Source organism: Petaurus breviceps, unplaced genomic scaffold, assembly GCF_028583685.1.
Source record: "Petaurus breviceps papuanus isolate PSGF00001 unplaced genomic scaffold, PetGlider_PUasm1.0 90556, whole genome shotgun sequence".
Lineage (NCBI taxonomy): Eukaryota > Metazoa > Chordata > Mammalia > Diprotodontia > Petauridae > Petaurus > Petaurus breviceps.
In genome coordinates this window covers 1898899-1921930 of record NW_027187273.1, presented here as the reverse complement: position 1 = coordinate 1921930, position 23032 = coordinate 1898899, and the positions used below count along the sequence as shown (strand labels likewise).

At 37.5% G+C, this 23032-nt stretch overlaps 1 long non-coding RNA gene across 2 annotated transcripts in view; it reads right to left on the bottom strand.

Moving 5' to 3' along the window:
- The window catches only part of LOC138142275 (uncharacterized), a 151215-nt gene that overhangs the window by 76577 nt on the left and 51606 nt on the right, over positions 1-23032 (bottom strand). Inside the window, exon 3 of one of the 2 annotated variants that reach the window (XR_011163392.1) lies at positions 16438-16501. The exons of the other annotated variant lie outside the window; for it this stretch is intronic. This is a non-coding gene — a long non-coding RNA (uncharacterized lncRNA). The remainder of the gene's footprint in view (positions 1-16437; positions 16502-23032) is intronic. 2 annotated transcript variants of the gene reach the window in all.

The window sequence follows — 23032 nt, the reverse complement described above, 5'->3', positions numbered from 1 at the left end:
TAAACACAAAGACCCCAGTTTTTGGGATAAGAACTCACTATTTGACAAAAACTGCTCAGAAAATTGGAATATAGTTTCTTTTTTTTCTTTTTCTTTTTTTTTTGGAGGGCAATTTGGGGTTAAGTGACTTTCCCAGGGTCACATGGCTAGTTTTTGTGTTAAGTGTCTGGGGCTGGATTTGAACTCAGGTCCCACTGACTCCAGGGTCAGTGCTCTTTTCACTGCACCACCTAGCTGCCCCAAAATTGGAATATAGTATGGCAGAAACTGAGCATAAGCCATTATCTAACACTGTATATTAAAATTAATTCTAAATGGGCACATGATCTAGGTATAAAGGATGATACTGTAAGTGATCTGGGAAAGCAAGGAATAGTTTACCTGTCAGATTTATGGAGAGGGGAAGACTTCATGACCAAACAAGAATTAGAGAGCATTATAAAATACAAAATGGATAACTTTGATTACATGAAATTGAAAGGCTTCTGTACAAACAAAACCAATGTAACCAAGATTAAGAGGGAAGTGGGAAATTGGGAAAGAATTTTTACAAACAATGTCTCTGCTAAAGGCTTCATTTCTAAAATATAAAGAGAATTGAGTCAAATCTATAAGAATACATGTCATTCCCCAATTGATAAATGGTCAAAGGATATGAACAGGCAGTTCTCAGAGGAAGAAATTAAAGATATCTATAAACATATGAAAAAATGCTCTAAATCACTATTGATTAGAGAAATGCAAATCAAAACAACTCTGAGGTCCCACATCTCACTGGTCAGATTGACTAAGATGACAAAACAGGAAAATGATAAATGCTGGAGAGGATGTGGACAAATTGGAACACTAATACATTGCTGATGGAGTTATGAACTGATCCAACCATTCTGGAAAGCAATCTGGAACTATGTCCAAAGGGCTATAAGTAACTTCATATCCTTTGACCCAGCAATACCACTTCTAGGGTTGTATCCCAAAGAGATCACAGAAGCAGGAGGAAGACCCATATGTACAAAAATATTTACAATAGCTCTTTTTGTGGTGGCAAAGAATTGGAAATTAAGGGGATGCCCATCAATTGGGGAATGGCTTAACAAGTTATGGTATATGAGTGTAATGGAATACTATTGCTGCATAAGAAATGGAGAGCAGATGGACTTCATGTTTACCTGGAGAGGCTTATGTGAACTGATGCTGAGTGAGACGAGCAGAACCAGGAGAAATTTGTACACAATTACAGATGCAACATATGTGTGATGATGAACTTTGGTAGACTGGACTCTTCTCAGAAATGCAGGGCTATAAGTGAACTCCAGGAGACTTGTGATGGAGAGAGATGTCTACATTCAGAGGGGGAACTGGAGGGAACGGAGTTTGAATGCAGATTGAAGCAGATTGCCTGCTCTCTTTCTTTTTCTTGTTTTGTTTTGTTTCCTTTTTCTCATTGTTGATTCCATCCAATACAATCTTTCTTTGTGACCTGATCAATGTCTAGTGTGGAAGTATCTGCAGACCGTATACCTGATTGTGTGCTGCCATGGGGGGAGGGAAGGAAAAGGAGGGGAAGAGGGTTTGAAGCTTAGAGAACTGAGGAACTGAATTTTGTAAACTAAAAGCAAATGAACAAATTAATAAAGACAAAAAAATTAGATTGGAGCAATTGGAAGCTAATGACTTTATGAGAAATCAAGATACTATAAAACAGATACAAACAAATGAAAAAATAGAAGCCAATGTGAAATAACTCATTGGAAAAACCATTAACCTGGAAAATAGATACAGGAGAGATAATTTTTAAATTATTGGTCTACCTGAAAGCCACGATCAAAAAAAGACTCTAGACACAATCTTTCAAGAAATTATCAGATATTGCCCTGATACTCTAGAACAGAGGGCAAAATAGAAATTTAAAGAATTCACTGATCACTTCTTGAAAAAGATCCCAAAAAGAAAACTCCTAGGAATATTATAGCCAAATTCCAGAGTTCCCAGGTCAAGGAGAAAGTATTGCAAGCAGTCAGGATAAAACAATTTGAGTACTGTGGAAACACCATCAGGATAACACAAGACCTAGCAGCTTCTACATTAAGGGACCGAAGGGCTTGGAATATGATATTCCAGTGTTAAAGGAGCTAGCTAGGACTAAAACCATGAATCACCTACCCAGCAAAAGTGAGTATAATGCTCTAGGGGAAAAATATGGTAATTCAATGAAATAGAGGACTTTCAAGCATTCTTGATGAAAAAACCAGAGCTGAACAGAAAATTTGACTTTCAAATACAAGAAGCATGAGAAGATAAACAGGAAAAAGAAATCATAAGGAACTTATTAAAGTTGAACTATTTATATTCCTACATGGAAAAACTATATTTGTAACTCATAAGACTTTTCTCAGTATGAGGATAGCTGAAGGGAATATATGTGTGTGTGTGTACATATACATATATGTATAGGAGGATGTATGTGTATATAAATATATATATATGAGTGTTGGCATTTGCATGTTCATGTATGCATAGAGAGCACAGGATGAGTTGAATATGAAGGGATGATATTTAAAAAATAAAATTAAGAGGTGAGAGAGGAATTTATTGGGAGAAGAAGAAAGGGAGCGGTAGATTGGGGTAAATTATCTCATATAAAAGAGGCAGGAGAAAACTGTTACAATGGAGGGGAAGAGCAGGAAGGCAAAAGGCATCAAATTTGACCTAAGGAGGGAGTAACATACACACTCAATTGGGTATCTTACCCTACAGGAAATTAAGGTAGAAGAGGATAAGAAGGGGAATGATAGAAGGGAGGGAAGATTGGGGAAGAGGGCAGTTAGAAGCAAACATTTTTGAAAAGGGACAGGGTCAATGGAGAAAATAGAATAAGTGGGGGACAAGATAGGATGGAGGGAAATATAGTTAGTCATTTAACAATATATCCATTGATATTGAAATGATTTGGGTAACTACAAATGTAAAATCTATATTGAATTGCTTCTCTTCCCAGTGGAGGTGGGTGAGGAGGGAAGAAGGGGAAAAAATCTGGAAATCAATGTTTTAAAATCAAATGTTAAAAAATTGTTTTTTTACATGTAACTGGGAAATAAGATATATAGGTACTGGGGTATAGACTGGGGTATAGACACCCATCTTGCCCTATTAGAAAGTTAGGGGGAAGAATGAGGAGGATATAACACAGGATTGGGGGAAGGAGGTTTCAGTAGGCTAGCTATTTTGTGGTGGGGGTAGGGGAAAGATGGGTAGGGAAAAAATCATAACTCAAAACCTTGTGGAAATGAATGTTGAAAACAAAAAATAAATAAATTAAAAAAATGTTTTTAAAAGAAAAGAATAAAATCCAAGATGATGTTCATTAGTCCAAGATTCTGACATCATACTTAATAATACATTCCTAGAGGAAAAAGTTGGGGTGGACTTAATCATTGAATTATAGATTACACAGCTGTAAGAGACTTTAGAGATCATGCAGTCTCATCCTCTAATTTAAAGATGGGGAAACTCAGAGAGGTCAAATAACAAGATGTGACATACCCCAAAATCAACTAGCTATTAAGTATTAACTCCAGATGTTTTAATTCTGGATCTATTGTGCCTTCTACTACCTGTCATGGCCTCTGTTTGAAAGAGCAATGGGTGTCTGTGAATAAGTTCTATTTGTATCTGGAAAGCAACATTTGCTTCTTTATCAGAGGACGGGACCATTAATACTTCCCAAAATGCAGAGAAACACTAAGCATTTCAAATTAAACCAAACTCTGAATGGTGCAAATGGTGAATTAACTACATTTGGACAAGCAGACTAAACAGAAGTAAATTTCTTAGAGGGTGCTTCCTAACACTAATCACTTCTATAATACGGTTGATCTTGTTCCAATATCCAACAGACTGTGTTTATTCCCACTTTTATGGAAGCTATTTTCTCTTCCAATTGTTTGCAGCACTAGGGCACAATGGGGGCCCTGAAGAAGAACAGGATCCTTCCTAGCACAGGACTGGGAGCTCTATCCAATTCTACCATTCAGGAATTTTGCTCCCTCCAACCAGGGAGCATAGACCAAATCACAACTATCTTTCCAAGGGTGGAATTAATTAATTTAGGCCTTATTCTAAATTTACCTCATCTACTTGAGTCAAGGTAACATGGCAAATGGCAAACTGGATAGTTTGGAGGCAAGTATAAGTTTCATATAGAAAAGTAATTGGAGAGGAGTTTAGAAAGAGATATCGGGAGGTCAAAAGGTAGATATAGTTGGTTTGCTGGAAGGACGTGAATGAGGATATAAGTATAAATCATCCTGACTCCAGATCCAGCACTCTATTCACTGTGCCATTTTGCTGCTTACACAGAGAGCCACAGGCACTGCCTTAGCACTTGGGAGATAGAAAGAACAAGAGGAAACAGATACGTAAGCAAAGAAGACAAAAAGGAGGGGCAGCTACATGGCACAGTAAATAGAACACAGGCCCTGAACTCAGGAGAACCTAAATTCAAATCCAATCTCAAACACTTAACACTTACTAGCTGTGTGACCTTAAGCAAGTCTCTTAACCCTAACTGTCTTGCCTTGCCCCTCCAACAACAACAACAAAAAGAAGAAGAAAATAGAAAGGAAACTGAGAACCAGGATATTACTGTGTTAAGAATGTGAAAGGAAGAATGAATTTCAAGAAGGTGTCCAAGCAGGATCAGCACTCCAGAGAATTCTGAGAAACGAGGACTGAGAAAAGGCCACTGGATTTTGTGATAATGGAGCCGCTGGTGAACAATGAACATGTTATGCAGTAGCTCTCAACTTAGATGGATGTTTTCCTTTTCATGTTTTGAGAGTTTAAAAGGCTAAACAGGAAGGGCTGATATTAACCACTAATCCAATCATGTCAGTTGGATTTGTGTGCATAGCTTCCCAGACATGTTTAGAGAATATCATGTTCCTCTAATCCCCATATCCCATCATGCCACTCATTCCCATTACACCCATTTCTCAAGAGAAGGTGCTCACATGAATGTTTTTTCTTCTTTATGTAACAACAAACCAAACCAAATTTGTGTCAGGACAAAACAGGCCAACTCTGTTGGCAGGTGAACCATAAATCTGACAAAATGAGAGAAAAGTCATGCTTTAACCTGTCATATAACCTGCTGATTCTTCAAATAAGTGAATGCTACATAAAGTGTTAGGGACAAATAAGGCTACTCTAAATTTCTTAGGGCCAAAAAAAAAAACGTGCTATATAGGACATCATTGGTCTCCAGTCAAAAAGTGATCAAAGTCAGGGAGAATAATAAATACTAGGTAATTGTGCTTTCTCTATGGAGCAACAGTTTTTTCTTACTGCAGTTCATCAGGTAACTTACCACAAATAAGAAATATACAAAGGGAATGAAAGAAATATTCGAATTTGAAAATGAGAGCTTGGAGAGAAAGGGAAAATGGAAGTACTGTATTTCTGTATTTTATCTCTTCAACTTGAGAAACGAGTAAGGACTCTGGGTTCAGGTGAAAGGAAGTCAGTCTCATCCCCAAATTTCAAACATACTAAACAGCTAAGTCTCAGGACAATTGTCTTAGCATTAATTTTGATAATAACTAATCATTAAACAATGATAACTAATATCTGTAAAGTGTTTTAAAATTTGAAAAGCATTATATGTAAATTAACTCATCTGATACACACAACAATTCTGTGAGGTAGGCACTGTTATTATTTCCATCTTACAGGGGGGTAAACCTAGAAGCTAAGTCACTCCCAGGATCACAAAACTTGTAACTGTCTGAGGCAGGATTTGAATTTGGTTTTTCTTAATGCCAATTCCAGCCAGCAAGAGTACCCACTGTGCCACCTAGTTGCCCTTAAAAATTCTCATGATAATGATATTTCTCTCTTTTTGGGGGCTACTTGCTTCTAAAATCCCCAAACACACAATATGGGTAGCACAACAGGGACCACTTTCCTGAAGGAATATAAAACATATGACATATCACCGAGGCATCTTCTCAGACTGATAAAGTCACAGAAAACTTACAAATGAGAATAATCTAAGATCATCATTACTTTGGTTCAGTACAACAGAGACCTTCTTCCTCCCATTCACACTTTTCAGTAGAATTCCCCCAGATCATATTCTGCTGCTATACCTCATGCTTCCTTCAAGATCAATATTTCTCCAGTCAGGAAAGTCTCATTATTTTGACAAAATTTTAGAGTTGGAACAAAATTCAGAGGCTGTCTATTCCAAATATTATGCCCCAAAGGATTCCTTCTACAAAACATCCCATTGGTGGCCTTCTGGTTTTTATTTTACTTAAGTACCTCAAAGGAGGGTAAACCAGCCACTTTTCAAAGCATCTTGATCCCACTTTTTGGATAGCTCTAATCATCGGAAACTTTTTCCTTACACTAAGCCTAAATTTTCCTATTTGTGACTTCCACTCGCTACTAGTTCTGCCCTCTAGTTCCAAACAGAAGTTGAATCACTCTTCAGTATGACAGGCTTCCAAATATTTAAAGATATTTCATACTATAAAGAAAGTCTCTTCTCTAGGCTAAAATGTTACTTCAAATGATTCTCACATGGCATGGTTTCAGGACCCTTCTCCATCCTATTTGTTTTTCAGAGGCTCTCAAGCTTATCAGTGCCCTTTCTAAAATATTATGTCTAGGACTGAACACAATATTCTAGATATAGTTTGCCCAGGGCAAAGAACTCCTTATTCCCTAAAGCTAATCCTCTGTTTATGCAACCCAAGATACCATTACCTTTTTTTTTTTTTGGCTTGTATGTCACACTAGTCACTCATACTGAGCTTGCAGTCTACTTAAAGTTACATACCACCATTTTTTGCCCAACAACTATCTAACAATATCTTCTCCATTTTTAATTGGAAAGTGAATTTCTTGAATCTAAATGAAACTCTTTATAGTTGTACTTACTGAATTTCATCTGATCATATTAAGGACAGATTTCTAGCCTGTAAAAATCTCTTTGGATCCTGTCTTTTTCATCCAATTTTCTGTCTTCTGAAAATATAAGATCACTATCTATGTCTTTATCCTAATTACTGCTTTAAAAATAGGAGACAGCTCTAAGACGAGAATAGATCCTTGGACCACCATACTGTAAACCTTCTAAGTTTCCATGGATCAATCATTAATGACTATTCTTTGAGTGTGACCTCTCAATTAATTCTGAATCTAATTGTACTATTAATTAGCCCATATCTCCCAATTGTTTCTATAAGACTACATCTACAACATGACCTTGATCTACCAGTTTAGGACCCTGTCAAAAATGGAAATTACATTATTTTGATTTCCTTTTCTAGATGTATACTAGCCATCTAAGTACCTAGGTGGCACAAAGAATACCTAGGTGGTACAAAGAATAGAAAATTGGACCTGGAGTCAGGATAGACTTGATTTATAAATCCAGCCTCAGAAAGTTATGTGACCCTAGGCAAATCACATAACTCTGTCTGCCTCAATTTCCCCTTCTCTAAAAAGGTTTCACAATAGCACCCCCCTCTCAGGTTTGTTTTGAGGATAGTATTCGTAAAGCCCTTTGCAAATCTCAAAGCACCAAATAAATTCTAGCTATTAACATGTTCTAGCATTTTACTAGATGCCAAAATCCACTGACTCATAGTTTAAATATACCTTCTCCCTTTTGAGGATAAATATTTGCCCTTCTCCAGCTCTGCTTGTTCTTGTTCTCTCTCTCTCTCTCTCTCTCTCTCTCTCTCTCTCTCTCTCTCTCTCTCTCTCTCTCTCTCTCGTTTGACGTTCTTTCAAATTCACAGCTTTTGGTAGATAGTCCTCCAAAAGGATACATTCATGGTTTAACATCCACGTCTGAGACTTACCCACCAGTAAAAATTAATGGTTTGGACTGCTTCTTCCTTAGAAGACTTCAAGTAGATTCCAGCTGATACTTATCAGCTATATTATTGTGAAGACTCCTTTTTGTGAAGGCATGTGAAGATGACCTTTGAGGTAACTTCTAACTCTCAAATTCTGTGATAAGACATTAAGGGCCATAATGGTGAATGTGTTTATTAAACTGTTTTCTCCTGTGATGATATTACCACAGATAAAATGAAGGGACTTGTTTTCTGGAGAGAGGGCTCAGAAAGGTAGAATGAGGTTACAAAAAAGGTTCACTGCACATCCCCAAAAATAGATTTCTGAAATCTGCTGCTAACTCTTCAGAGCTGTAGTGAACTCCTTCCATTAGGAGATCTGTTCATCCTGTGTTGTCCTTTTTACCTCTCCCTGTATTGAAGAATTTGTGCAGTTTCTGAACACTGCACCTTTCTACCTCACATTCAGGTCCTCAGAACATACCATTCCTCATGTAGTAGGATGTGATTGCCATGATCATCATACAATATTTTTCTTAGTCATTATAACTTCACTATCTCTCTGCCTTGTGATGCCCTGCATTTGGGTGGCTATCTATATAGAAATGTACATCTAGAATTAGATGAGTGGTTTATTAAATAAACAACCACTCATCCCTCTTTTTCAGAGACTTATTATTTTAATTTATTTTTCCAATTACATGTAAAGACAATTTTTAACATTCATTTTTATAAAATTTGGGATTCCAAATGTTCTCCCTTCCTTCCCTCCCCTGACCCTAAGACAGTAAGCAATTTCATATAGGTTATATATGCACAATCATGAAAAATGTATTTTGTTAGTAATCATGTTATAAGACAAAAAAGCTTGCAAAAAAAATTACAGTTTGCGAAAGGAGAAAAACCATGAAAAAATAAAGTATGCTTCAATCTGTATTCAAACTCCATCAGTTTTTTCTCTGGCTGGGGATAGGATCTTCCATCACAAGTCTTTTGGAATTATCTTGGATCACTGTATTGCTAAGAACAGCCAAGTCATTCACAATTCTTCATTGTAAAATTTTGCTCCTTGTGTTCAATGTTCTCCTGGCTCTGCTCACTTCACTTTGAATCAGTTCATGTACATTTTCCCAGTTTTTCCTGAAAGCATTCTACTGTTGTTTCTTATAGCACAACAGTATTTCATTACAATCATATGCCAAAACTTGTTCAGTCATTTTTCACTTGATGGGCATCCTCTCAATTTCCAATTCTTAGCTACCACAAAAGGAGCTGTCACAGTTTTTTTTTTTTTGCATGTATGTCCTTTTCTCTTTTCCAGAGACTCTTTAGTCCCCAACCCTAACAACTGAAAGGGGGAGAGCTGTCATAATGGAGAAAAAATTGACCTTGGTGTCAAGATATCCTGGGTTCAAATTCTACCTCACAAACATTGATCATGTAGCTGTACAAATCACTTAACCTCTTCAGTGCCCTGAATGACTCTCTAGATTACGAATTACTTTGTACCAGTTTTCATTGGCTGGACACTCACTCTAATTGCCTTATTTGTTTTTACCTACGCTATTATTTCATCTATATATTATATTTCTTATTAAACTCTTAGTCATCGTTCAAATCCCCCACCTCCTCCATGAAGGCTTCTATGATTCATCTTAATTTGGAAGTTTTATCACCTTTTGTTCATGTCTCCTTCATGACACTCATTACATCCTGTTCTGTATAATAGGTATTTGCATCCTTGTTTTATTTATGCTTCTCAGTTAAAAGCGATTTGAGGGCAGGAATGGTATCACATTCATGTGAATATTCTCCATAGGACCTGACCCCCTGCTTTAAATGTAATAGATACTTAATAAATGATCAGGGAAGTATGAATGAATCAAATGCTATATTGATGGTGAAAACACTTTGGAAAGTAGATGACACCATATAAACAGAAGGAATTGTGTTCTACTAATTTCATTTATTTTTATAAGCAGTGTCTGCTCCATACACATCTCCTTCGTGTACCAGAGAGCCTTTTGCAGAATAGATAGTGAGGAACCTCATTCCAGATGCAACATGGAGGGAGTTGCAGAAAGGGCCAGGTGATCTTTGCTGAGACTTTGGAGCTCAAGCAGCAGTTTGCAATTTCAGTCAGAAATTTAAAAGACAATCAAAGTTTTCTCAGGAGAAGAAACAGAAGATCTGGGAAGTAGAAAGCACATAAAGAATGCATAGTGAATATAGGATGAACTGAGGAAACTTTTATTTTTGTAATTGTCTTTTGTCTGTCTTCCTTAGTTTGGTTGGGCTGTTCACAGCTCTTCGGTTCAAGGTTTGTGTCTGGTGTGGAGCTGCAATGCCATCCATGTGTGATGCCCTACACAAAGAGACTCCCTCTACCAATGCAGGTGAACCACAGGGTCAAAGATTTAGTGTTAGATTTACATGTCATTTCATCTAATTCCCTCATTTTACAATTAGTCAATAAACATTTATTATGTCCACACTATATACTTGGCACTTTGTATCAATGGTAATACTGTGTCATGATGAATCATAGGACTGTAATGTACTCTCAGTAATAATATTTGATGTTAGCTTTTAAAATCTACAAAGCACTTTACTTATATGTCCCATTTGAACCTCACAACCCAATGAGGCATGTGCTACAAGCATTATTGTTCCTATTTCATATATGAGGAAGATGCCAATTAGAAAGTTGCCTCAAAGGCCTTGGTTTAAATCCCACCTTTGTCACTAACTGTCTGTGTGACCCTGAGCAACTGTAATGGGAAATGCAAATTTGGAAGATCTTCCCTGCCCCTAGGCTAAAGTGCACCAGAAGCCTGGGGAGGGAGGCTTGTTTTTCAGTAGATACTTTTTGATTGGCCAGTGGGTCAATAAGGTTGTTACATTCTCTGAGGCAGGAGAAGGCTATATAAGCCCTGATGTGTAGCTTTGTTTTGGGACTCACTTTGTGAAGTGTTCTGTGATTTGATCTGAATTCTGGGAAGCCGTTGTTGAGAGTCCCCCGGCTTTGAAAAACCCAGAATGTGGAAACCCAGATGTTGACTGGGTATGGATGTAATGGTTGGACAGTTTGGAAATCTGTCTACTTGATCTGTTTCTGTCTTGATAATTCTGCCTGTATGCTTTGAAGTGCGGGGTGCCGACCTCTTTCCCCTGAACAAGGTAAACGATATATGTCTGACTGATTAAAGTAAGCTTGTTAACCCATTTTGAGTTGCTTTCCTTTAACAAAGCAGATCCAAGAACCTGTGGTGGCGGCAAACCCTGAGGCGCTTGGGGTGCTTGCTGCTACAGCAACTCATTTTAATGTATCAGTGTTCTAGGTAGCCTTTTAGCCTTTTATATTGTAGAAAAGGGGCCTACTTGCATCGGTAGGGGTAGTTGAGATAATAAGATTATACTTATAAAGTATAGTGCCTAGCACATAGTAGGTGCTTAATAAAAAGCTTCTTTCCTATACCAGTCCCTATTCCTATTTTACACATAAGGGAAATCAAGGTTCTCTGACTTAGCCACATAGCTAATAACATAAGAAGGTGGTTTTGAACCCAGTTATTTCTAACTCCAAGTCTAACATTCTATCTTCTATGCCACACTAGATGTTGCCATAATGAAAGTTATTTATTTCCCATGACAACCCACTATTTTAGTCAGCAACATACATTCGTTGTTTTTATCACTGTGACTAATAAGGATTAAGTAGTTGGATGACAGTTATTTGGGTTGTCCTACCATCAGTTTAAGCATGGGCTGGTTTAAGCAATGACTAACTTGAATTTAATTCACCAAGTGTATTGCGTGCATAGCCCTAAATTAGACAATTTGGTGGAGGGGGAACACAAAACATAAATCTGGCCTGACCCTTGAAAAGATTAGTCTACTTGAGAAGACAAAATTGACACATATGAACAAATAAAGAAAAATAGAAGTCACTGCATAACAAAATACCAAATACTACATTGTGATATATAAACTACCAGAGAAGGGAAATATCACTGTGGACCAGAATTGTTAGGAAATGCTTCACAGAGGAAATGGAACATAGAATTTAAAGTATAACAAAGATTTTTATAAAGCTAGAGATAACTTTCCTATTAAACCCCCAGAAGCCATCCCCAAGTAAAAAGATATTAATGGTTGGATTTCTACCTCAAGTGCTAATGTGAATCCATCAAAAGTATTTTTACCCATGGAAATGAAGTCTCCTCTGCCACACATTGTTTTTCTGCATCAAGTGGATGTATCACTCACAGAGTAAGTGAAACATGCATGGGTTGATGAATAAAGAGGTTTGAGTAGAATCCAAAGAAAGCTAAATACTAATTTTCTTTTCTCAGTTACAGTTTCTATCAAAGGTGAAGCAAAGTATTTGTGAATAAGTAGTAACAGCAAATAATGTAGGACCATTTCTTCATTTATTGACAGCTATTTGTAATATAAGAAGCCTTTGCCCTCAGTTAATATAAGGGAGAAAACAACGTATTTGATTCATCATCTGTGAATCCTCAAAAAAATAAAAGGAAGACATGAGTGAGAAATATGTAGTGTGATGCTTATATTATCCTGGTATTGGAGAAAGAGGTCTCAGTGTGTTCTAAGTTGGCTTCTTTCGTCCCAAGTTTTACTGGTTGGTGAACTTAGGATTATAGGATCTAGAACTGGAAGGGATGTCAGAGGTTAAATAACCCACCCTACTCATTCACAGGTGAGGAAACTGAGGATCAGAGCACACAAGAGACTTGTGCAACATCAAATGTTCCTGCATTTCTCCTGACATTGAGAGTACCAATGGGTCCTTCTTCTTGTCCACTTGTTATGCCTTGTTCTTGTCATGTAACCAACCCATCTCTTCTTAACATGCAAGTCCTTGATAGTGCCTTCTGCTTCTGTTTTACTTTAGAGTTCCTAATTGGTATTCTGCTCCAACTCACCACATGCCTCTCCATTACCTTCTCTGTGATAGCCATTTTTCAAACAAAATATTCATGATATAGATGTGTGAGCCTTCTGTGTATTCTTCAAGTCATCTTGTCCCCACTCCATGTCCTGAGTCCATACTTAGGACAACTTTGTCTTTACTTCTATCCTAAGTTCTTTCTATTGCAATCTGATTCCCATGCACCTACATTTGTGTCTTTAGCCATATAAATGCTGGTTTACCCTCATGATGAAAGTACAGGGCACTAATGGAAGTTTTGGAAATTAGGAGGAAAATCAAACAGACTACTAAAGATGGTTACTATTGAAGGAGGAGGGAAGTGACTTGATGTGACTCCCTAGGAACAAGGCCAACTCTTAATGGTGCTCCTGATGGCCATCACAAAAAGTGTTTTTAATTATTGGATCCTATAAGTCAATCCTGATGGAGATTGCTTAAGAAAGAAACTTGCTTGGATGAGTAATCAAGCTTGGACATTAGGGGAGGTGGAGTGAGCATGGTTGACATACAATAGCAGGAAGTTAGCATAATTGCATTAATGTGGCAGTTCTATAATAAGTGGCAGGTAAAGGCTCCAGCTACAAACAAGAAAAAAAGGGGAAGGCTTGCCAACTTCTATTGATTTCTGCGGCTATCTCATCCAAGCATCTACTGAATAGAATATTTAATGTAATCCCAGGTGACTCTGGATGATTTTTTTTTTAGTTCTGAGCTCAAGAGTAGGTAATGCTATAAGGAAATAAGTGTGGTCAAAGAGAGAAATGAGAATTCATTCTGGTAGGGCCCATCTTGGCAAAATGATGGGTACAATGTCTGTCACTGAGATTTTTCCATCATCCTTAAACTTGAACACCTGACCCAGGTGCAAAGTCAATTTACATACTGCCCACATCCAACATGTCAGTTTTGTCTCTTCTCTCCCATATTAAAAATTGCGTATTCTTTCCATTTTCTTTAGGGAACAATAACATTTTAATAAATATGATAAATTCCCTTGTACTACTTCCCTATTTTGTTTCCATTTTTCTGATATGGAGAAAAAAAATTCAAATTGGAAAAGGTGAGCAAACAATCATAAACAGACAATTATCTTCCAAGTTACCTAAGGACATAGTGAAAAACCATCTAGCTTTTTGAAATAAATTCCATTCTCCCCATCAAGGCATAGCATACCTCATGGTATTGAAGAAACTTTACTAATATTTCCTCACAGAAAATGTTATTAATTTTTTGAGAAGTGATAGTCTGAGAGTCATACCTGATGACTTTCCAAAAATAAAACAAAGACTATGACCCAGGAATTGTGCACCTATAGCTGTAGCAAAATTCTAGAGCGAATTATTAGATAATTAAATAGATGTTTTTGCACATTAGGAAAGAATGCAGTAATATCTAGGAGCCAGCATGGGTTCACAAAGATGTTACACTGAGTTAAATGTGTTTCCTTTTTACAATAGTTACTAGGCTTCTGATTTATGTAAGTTTACGTAAGTGTTACAATTATGATATATCTTTACTTCCAAAAGCAATTTAATAAAATCTCTCATGACAACTCTTGGATAAGAAGGGAAAATACTGACTAGATTTTAGAGTTGTAATTGGTTGTATAATAGACCTGGAGTATATTGTTGTTTATCTTTAGTTTTCATAGAAAATCAATGACATTACAATGCGAGGGTAAAATAGTGGATGAGGGGGGCAATGTCTTAACTTGCATGTGAATTGGATTTAAATAATTTGGGTTAAGTGAAGTAGAATTGCACAAAGTTATCTGCCTCTCTCTGTCTTCCAGTGTCATCAAAGTTCATTGGCAAGACAAAGGTCAAGATGACTGGCAATGGCTCCAGGATGTAGTGGATAACCTTGGTTACTCTGATATCTAACTAAATTCTTAGCACTCCACAGCACCAGATTCAATCACCTTCCTGGCTGTTGTTTTCACCCACCCATTCTACTGAGGGAAGTCTTCACATGCTGGGGGCTAGATGCCCCTAACTCACAGATGGATTTGAGGCTGTAAGTTACCCTGAACGTGGTTTATCTGGTATACAAAAACAATTTAACTGAGGGGTGGCTGCTGCTCATTTGAGAACTTCTTAGAGCCACAGAGGAGAGTTGGGTGATAAATGGACACCAAAGGTGGGTGAGAAGCCCTGAGAAGGTGTCAGCAAGCCCTTATACTGGAGATGCTAGCCTGCCCCAAACATCCCATATACCCCAAAAGTGTATTGACTAATGGATTGAAGGCAGTGTAGTATAGCAAAGAGTCCTGGATTTTCAAGTGTTTCATCTCCTTTACTGGATGATATGCTCACTGCAGAAAAGACTATATCTTATTTCCCTTTTCTCCCCCAAAACCCCTGGGCCAGGGCTCATTCAACAACAGACTTTAACCTTTAGAGAGATGCTACATTTATCTGAAGGTCAGACTTCTGGTGATCTCTGCCATCCAGTAAACCTTTGTGAGCCTATGAATAAGTGGAAAACACCTTCTGAGAATCAATGTGTTATTTATTATAAAGCTCACTTCACCCTAATGAGAAAGGTACTACAATACTGTCGTCTATACTGTCAATACTGTAAAGGCTTTCACCAGAAATTCATGCATAAAACTAAGGTAGTAAGACACATGGGCAGCTAGATGATGGAGTGGATAGAGCATTGGCCCTGGAATCCAGAAGACCTAAGTTCAAATCCAACCTCAGATATACAACTAGCTGTGTGACCCTAGGCAAATCACTTAACCCCTTTTACCTCAGTTTTGTCATCTATAAAATGAGCTGGAGAAGAAAACATCAAACCATTCTAGTATCTTTGTTAATAAAACCCCAAATGGGATTATGAAGAGTCAGACACCACTGAAACAACTGAATAACAACTAAAGCAAAACACATTGACCATAGGGAAGAGTGATTGCCATTAAGAAAGCAACAAGATTGAAGAGCTATAAAAAAGGAGATGTGTTCTACTTTCTGGTACTGTAGCAAAGTCGTCTGGGTCCTTAAGTGCAGGGACAAACAGCTAGCTCTCTACAGTCTGATAGTTTCTGAGGGATTATATTATCACATACAACAATATATTATAGCATAAAAACTGATAATTCCCCAAAGTAAGTTTGAGTCATAACAAAAAGGCAAAATTATGTTCAGGATGCTTAGTTTAAGAAGGCAAAGAAGTGGGTAGTACTGTTCAGAAAGATTTCCATTCAAAACAATATTTTTTCAAAAGTTTGGGTGCTTAAAGAAGCAAGTTTCAAATCTCTCTCTGGGAAAATTAATTTATGAGAAATTTCTTTTTTTTCCTAGCAATTGATAGATGGTTGAATGTATATATGTAGTGATAGACAGAAAGCTCTAAAGTATTTTACAAAGTGTTTACTATGTATGAGTCACTTTGCTAAGCACTGGAAAAATGTATAAAAGAAAAAAAACTAACCCTATCTTAAGGTACATACATTCTAACAGGGAAGATAACATAAAAAAACAATAAAAATTGTAGGGGGAGGGAATACTGATTCAGGGAAAGGTTGCTGGTGAGAAATTGAACCTGAAATAACATGACCATGACCTGGTTTACCGTGTGAAATAATGGTCCAGGTCAAAGACTCACCAACTGGAAGAGAGGTCCAAAGAGTTACAACATCTCCAGATTATGAAGGTTTCTGGGAGAGGTCCTGAAAGTAAGGAATGGAGATAGAAGTGAACAATGCCAGATAAATGAGATATTACATTTCTTGTTGATAGGCTTGTGAAGTCCATTTGAAATATATGCCTTTAAAGAATATCATTTAAAATAGAGTCTTAGTTTAAAAAAATGTTTTTACATGATACTAGGAAATAATATATACAGGCATTGGAGTATAGAAATCCATCTTGCCCTACTAGAAAGTTGTGGGGGGGGGGAAGGATATAAGAGAGAGCAGATTGGGGAAAGGGGTATTCAGTCAGCTCCCTATCTTGGGGTTGGGGATAGAGAAAAGGCAAGGAGAAAATTTGTAACTCAAAATCTTGTGGAAATGAATGATGAAAACTAAAAATAAATTAAAAAAAAATTTTTTTTTAAAATGAAATCAAATAAAATAAAGTCATATTTCAAATGAACCATATTGTGAGGCAGAGATAGCCAAGGCTTCTAATGAACCCATTCTCTAGGCCTTTCCCAGGCTCCTGCCTTTACATCTGCTTATCAAATTTGACAATCTATGGTATTTAGCAAGTTAACAGGAGTTTGTAGGCAATCAATATTTCTCAGATAGCATATTCTGAGGACCAGACCTGTAGATAAGATAATGAATACACTATTAAGAGGCATTGCTCCTGGGAAATAAAGCAGGGTTGCCAGGGGAACCTTGACTGAATTACTTCTATATTTCAGGACTAACCATTCAAATTTAACATGGTATTCATGTGTTTGGTAAATGAAATCATAATATCCTCCTAAGTGGTGGGTCCTGTTGCCTCTGGATCTTTAAGAATATATTTAGAGGTTCTTCATCCTTTCTATCTATTTTCCATCCCAAATACAAATATTCACTTATAAGGATTTAGGGGTATGGGTGGGAAGAATGAAGCTTGAAAAATGAGCATGATCAAAATCAGCAATTTCTGAGATACAGAAAATGGGATGGCCTACAACTTGTCCTTTTCTTCTCTTTTCTTTGTTTTCCTTTTTCTCTCTTTTTTTCCATTTCTGTTACTTTATCACTCTCAAAACTCCTGGTATGAAAACTTCCACCATTGATAGAGAATCACCACTCATCTATAACATGGAGTCCTTGAGTTTCCTGGAATACTGGAATGTTAAAGTGATTTGAATGTCACAGAGCTAATGTATGTCAGAGGCAGGACTAGAACTCAGGTCTTTCTAACACCAAATCTAGCACTCTGTTCACTATATAACAGTGCTTTCTCCTAAGCTGCAATCTATTCTACCACGATTGAAGTTCCTTCATACTCTATCTAGTTCCCAAATCTGATAGTGGTGCCACTCTCACTTCCCTACTTTACCCCACTCTATGCCTCCCAACAATTGTCAGTTCATTAGAAGTGCTATATATTAGCAAATAAAAGGGCATGCCTCATTTCTTTGTAAGTTCAAATCTGACCTCAGATGCTTACTAACTGTGTGACCCTTGGCAAGTCACTTAACCCCACTGGCCTCAGTTTCTTTATCTGTAAAATGGGTTGAAGAAGGAAATGCAAATCACTCCAGTAGCTTTCCCAAGAAAACCCCAAAATGGAATCACAAAGAATCGGATACAACTGAATGACCCAACAACAATCAACAAGATTTCATGCGTTATATTAATTACTGAGCATAAAAAGGGGGGAAAGCAGTCCTTGCCTCAAGGAACTTACATTCTAATTTGGGAGACAACATGTACATAAATAGGTGCGTGTAAGATATATGTTGAGTAGAATAGAGGTAACTCTAGAGAGAAGTGCACTATCATCTTTTAGGACCAAGAAGATGTTTCAGTTTAGTACCAAAAGGAACTAAGGACTCAAAGAGGCAGAGGTGAGGTGGGGAGAGCATTTCAGGCAGAGTATAGTGAGTGTGAAAGTACAGAAACAAATTATTGAGCATTGAGTATGAGAAACAAATAGCCCAATATGGCCAGACTGTGGCATGTATGAAAGGGAGTAAAGTATAAGAAGATTGGAAAGATAGGAAATGACCAGGTTGCAAAGAGCTTTTAAGTACCAGAGTGGTTTGTATTTGAGCCAAGAGGTAATCAGGAAACCATTGGAATTTATTGATTTGGAAGAGAGGAGCTTGTGATAAGATCAGACCTAAGCTTTAGGAAAATCACTTTGGCAGGGGTATGGACAAGGGATCTGTAGTGGAGGGAGACTAATCAGAAAGCTATTGCAATAGTCAAAGGAATGAACTAGGGAAACTGAACTAGAAAAAAGAGGGTATATCTGAGGGATAATGATAAATGGACTACCTATCTCAAAACTGTGGTCATGAGTCTTATTGCATATGAATGTGAAATATTATATATGAAATAACTATAATAACTGTGTACATTAACTGACTACTTTAGTTAGACTTTTTTGTCACTCCTCAAATCAATTCAATACATATGTAATTATATACCTACTATATATAGGGCACTACACAATGTAGCACTAAGGCATTCCCTGATATGCAAGGAGAAAAATGAGCTTAGTAGGAAGTATACAGAGGAGGAAAGATAGCATGTATACAGATAACTATAATGCAAGATATGGGTGAAGGAGGTCAACAGAGAGAGTTTTAAGAGAGAGAGGGAGAGAGAACACAAACAGCTGAGCAGAGCAGAGAAGGCTTCACAAAGATAACATTTAGTTTAACATTGAAGGAATATAAGGAATCTGGAAGGCAGAGATGAGGCAGGAAGGCATCCCAGGCATTTGGAATAGCTTATGTGAATGTATAGAGTGGAGACATCATGTGGTGGGGATTATTAGACATTTTGTAGTACAGTTTGACTAGAGTGTAGAGTGCATGACAAAGCGTTACATGAAATACGCTGAAAAAGTGGGTTGGGTACAGATGGTGAGAGGTTTTAATTACCAGATTAAAGAGTTTATATTTTATCCTAGGAGCAACAGAGACCCAGTGAAGATAAAACACACTACCCAGCTCATGACAGAGAAGTGAAAGACACAGAGTACAAAATGAGATGTGGCCATTGCGGATATTTATTTTCCTTGATTATTTCTTTCTTTCTTAATTGGGGAGAGAGAAGGGGAAGTGAAGATGGGTTTTTGCTAGCTGAAAAAAATTAATTAAAAAATACACACCCAAGAAGTTGGCTTCCAGACTTTACTTGAAAACCTCTATTGAGGACAAATGCACTTTCTCTACAGGAAGACATTTTTACTTTGGCAAGCTCTCACAGTTACAAAGATACTACTATGATTTTATGGTGTTCCTCATTTTTCCACGTGTATACATCTTCAGGTATCTTTCACATACTCCATAGTGCTTTGCCCAATATACCTACAAGTAGGTATTTACTGAAAATTGGAAGCAGGGGAAACATAAGGATTTGGGGTGGGACTATGACTTTTTCCCATAATCCTCTTGCATTCCAGAGCAACAGAATCAACAGAAAATACCACTGTATACATAAATATATCAGTGAATGAATGGCTAGATGAAAAAGCATTTATTAAGCTCTTATGTATCAAACACTATGTATGCTAAGCACTGGAGATACAAATTTTTTAAAAGATAGACAATTGGGGCGGCCAGGTAGCACAGCGAGTAAGAGCACTGGCTCCAGTGTTGGGATGACCTGGAGATCAAATCCAGGGTTCAGACAATTAGCACCCACCCAGAAACACCTGGCCATGTAACCTTGAGCAAGTTACTTAACCCCAATTGCTTAGGGGTGGCCAGGTGGCTCAGCGAGTAAGAGCACTGGCTCCAGTGTTCAGGATGACCTGGATCAAATCCGGGTTCAGATACTCAGCACCACACCCAGAAATAACTGGCCATGTAACCTTGAGCAAGTTACTTAACCCCAATTCCTTTAAAAAAATAAATAGACAATCCCTGCAATCAAGGAACTAACATCCTCACTAGGGGAAACAATATATAAAAGAGATATAAGCTGCAGGATGAACAGAAAAACCCAGAAATCCTAAATTATTGGTATAGATGGCAAGTCCCAAAGGTTATTATGTTATGTCAGTAGGTCAGATGACAGCATAAAGGAGAATGTAAGGCCTAGCAATCCTCCCTCTAAGAAACAGAATTGATGACTCCCATCTCATTCAAGCCATGTGAGCAGTCAAGCAGCCAGAATTGATTCTGGGGAGGGCACATGTAGAAGGTGGTAGAGGAAGACAAAGGGAGAAGGGCACCCCTGTAGACCCCAATTATTATTCCATACAGACAACAGTGATACAGACTCACTTTGAACAACCTAATTCGACTCTCCCCCTCCCTTCTGCAACAAATAACTTCTGTCCATGACCAAAAGACTCCCTTTCCTTTGGCAGGAGAAGTCTAGAGGCTACATATGGCCTATTTGAGCACTGACCTTTATGCCTTAAACTCTACTCCTTTTCCCTTCCTCCCCCTCCCTGCTATAGGATGAAGGATTACCTATCCTCCAGGCATGTTTAGTCAAATGGATAATAAAAGTCCCTTGCTTTCTTCACTCTGTGTTTGCCAGCACTTTCCAAAGAGGAAATCTTCCAGTCCTTGTCACAGCAAAATAAATATCCAGAGAACACAAAGGATTCTTTCCACCAATTCAGACACTAGATCATTATTCATTTCTCTAGCATCAGCAGGAGCCTGTTTCCATACTGTTGTATAATTCATTTCTCTATGCCAGCCCTCAGTAAAACCATAGCGTCCATCAACTCTATGACCTGTGCTTCCAGACTTCCCTACCTGCACACTTTTCCTTTCTCTGCAGTTTCCACAAATTTTCCCACATGCCAGGTAACCAAGATCTTTGTGATTTCTGTATTACCACCTCTATTAAACCTACTCTCCTGTTTCTCAGAGGGAGTAAATATCATTGTTTTTCTAAGGCTCATTTTCCAGGAGAGAATGCAAAGCTTCTTTATCTTCAGTATTTAGAGCCATGGTACCAAGAGAAACTTGGAAACATGGACTTGGAGACAGAATATAGGTACAGTGTCCAAAATTTTCTTTCCATATAATTTGGGATAAGTCATTTTCTCTCTCTAGTCCTAGAAAATGACCTCTAAGATTGCTTCTCACTCTGACATTCATTAATTCTTGTTCTAGACTCTGTCCCTTATTATTGTGTGATGGGGGCCTCACTAATGTTCATCTACTTAAGACTTGAAGAACTGAGGAACTGTAACTGAAAGCTTACCCCCTTCTTTCTGGAAGGGATAAATTAATCAGTGAATCCCTGCAATTAACCAGGAAGCAAGATGTGTGTTAGAGAACCATACAGAACAAGATTAGGCTTATATAAGATTAGGACAAGCCAAATTGTTTCTTAAATACCATCAATGACCAATCAATGAATCAAATTATCTTTCATCAGTTCTCATCCTCAACCTGCAATTGCCTAAGCTGTTAAAAATAACTTAACATAGCACTAAACTTTTGGGAAACCCTGCATGTGTTCTACAAGATCCTTAAGGATAGGACTTTTGTATACCATAATAAGATGACAGAAATACATTTGGGCTGTAAATATTTCTTTTTTTTTTCAAATGCTTTATTAACTTCTGGTTTATTTCATTCATTTCTGCCAGATTTTGTGTTATAAATTTTCTCTGCGTTTTTCCCTTACCCACCTCCCCAAAATAGCAGTCCCCCAGTATATCCCATCCTCTTATTTCCCAATTACATGTAATAATAGTATGTATATATATATATGTGTGTATATATATATATATATATATATATTTAACTTTGGGTTTTAAAACTTTGAATTCCAGATTCATTCCCTTCATTCCCTTCCTCCCTTGTCACCCACCCCTACTGGGAAGGTAAGCAATTCAAAATAGGTTGTACATGTGTAGCTAATGCAAAACATTAACATACTAGATATATTGTAGAAGATTGATTATATTTCCCTCCCTCCTATCTCACCTCCCACTTGTTCTCTTCTCTAGTTTGGTCCTGTCCCTTTTCAAAAGAGTGTGCTTCCAACTTCCCTTCCCCCCGGCCTGCCCTCCCTTCCATCATCCCCGCTATCATCCCCTTAGCCCTACTCTACTGTAGGGTGAAATACCCTATTTCGTATATATGTCATTCCCTCCCTGAGCCAAATTCAATGATTATAAGGTTGACCCATTCCCTTATGCCTTCCTGTTCTTCCCCTCCATTGTACTCATTTTCCCTCTCCTCTTTTATATGAGAGAGTTTGCCCCATTCTGTCTCTCCCCATCTTCTCTCATTATATTCCTCTTTCACCTCTTAATTTTGCCTTTTACATATCATCCCTTCCTATTGAATTGGTCCTGTGCCCTCTATCTATGTATACCTATAAACATATATATATATATATACACATTCACATATATATTCATACACCTGCTTATATACCCTGCGATAAAGACTATATATATATTTCTATTCCCTTCAACTGTTTTAATACTGAGAAAAGTTTCATCAGTTACAATTATTGTTTTTCCATGTAAGAATGTAAATAGTTCAACTTTGATAAGTTCCTTATGATTTCATTTCTCTGTTTAGTTTTTCATGCTTCTCT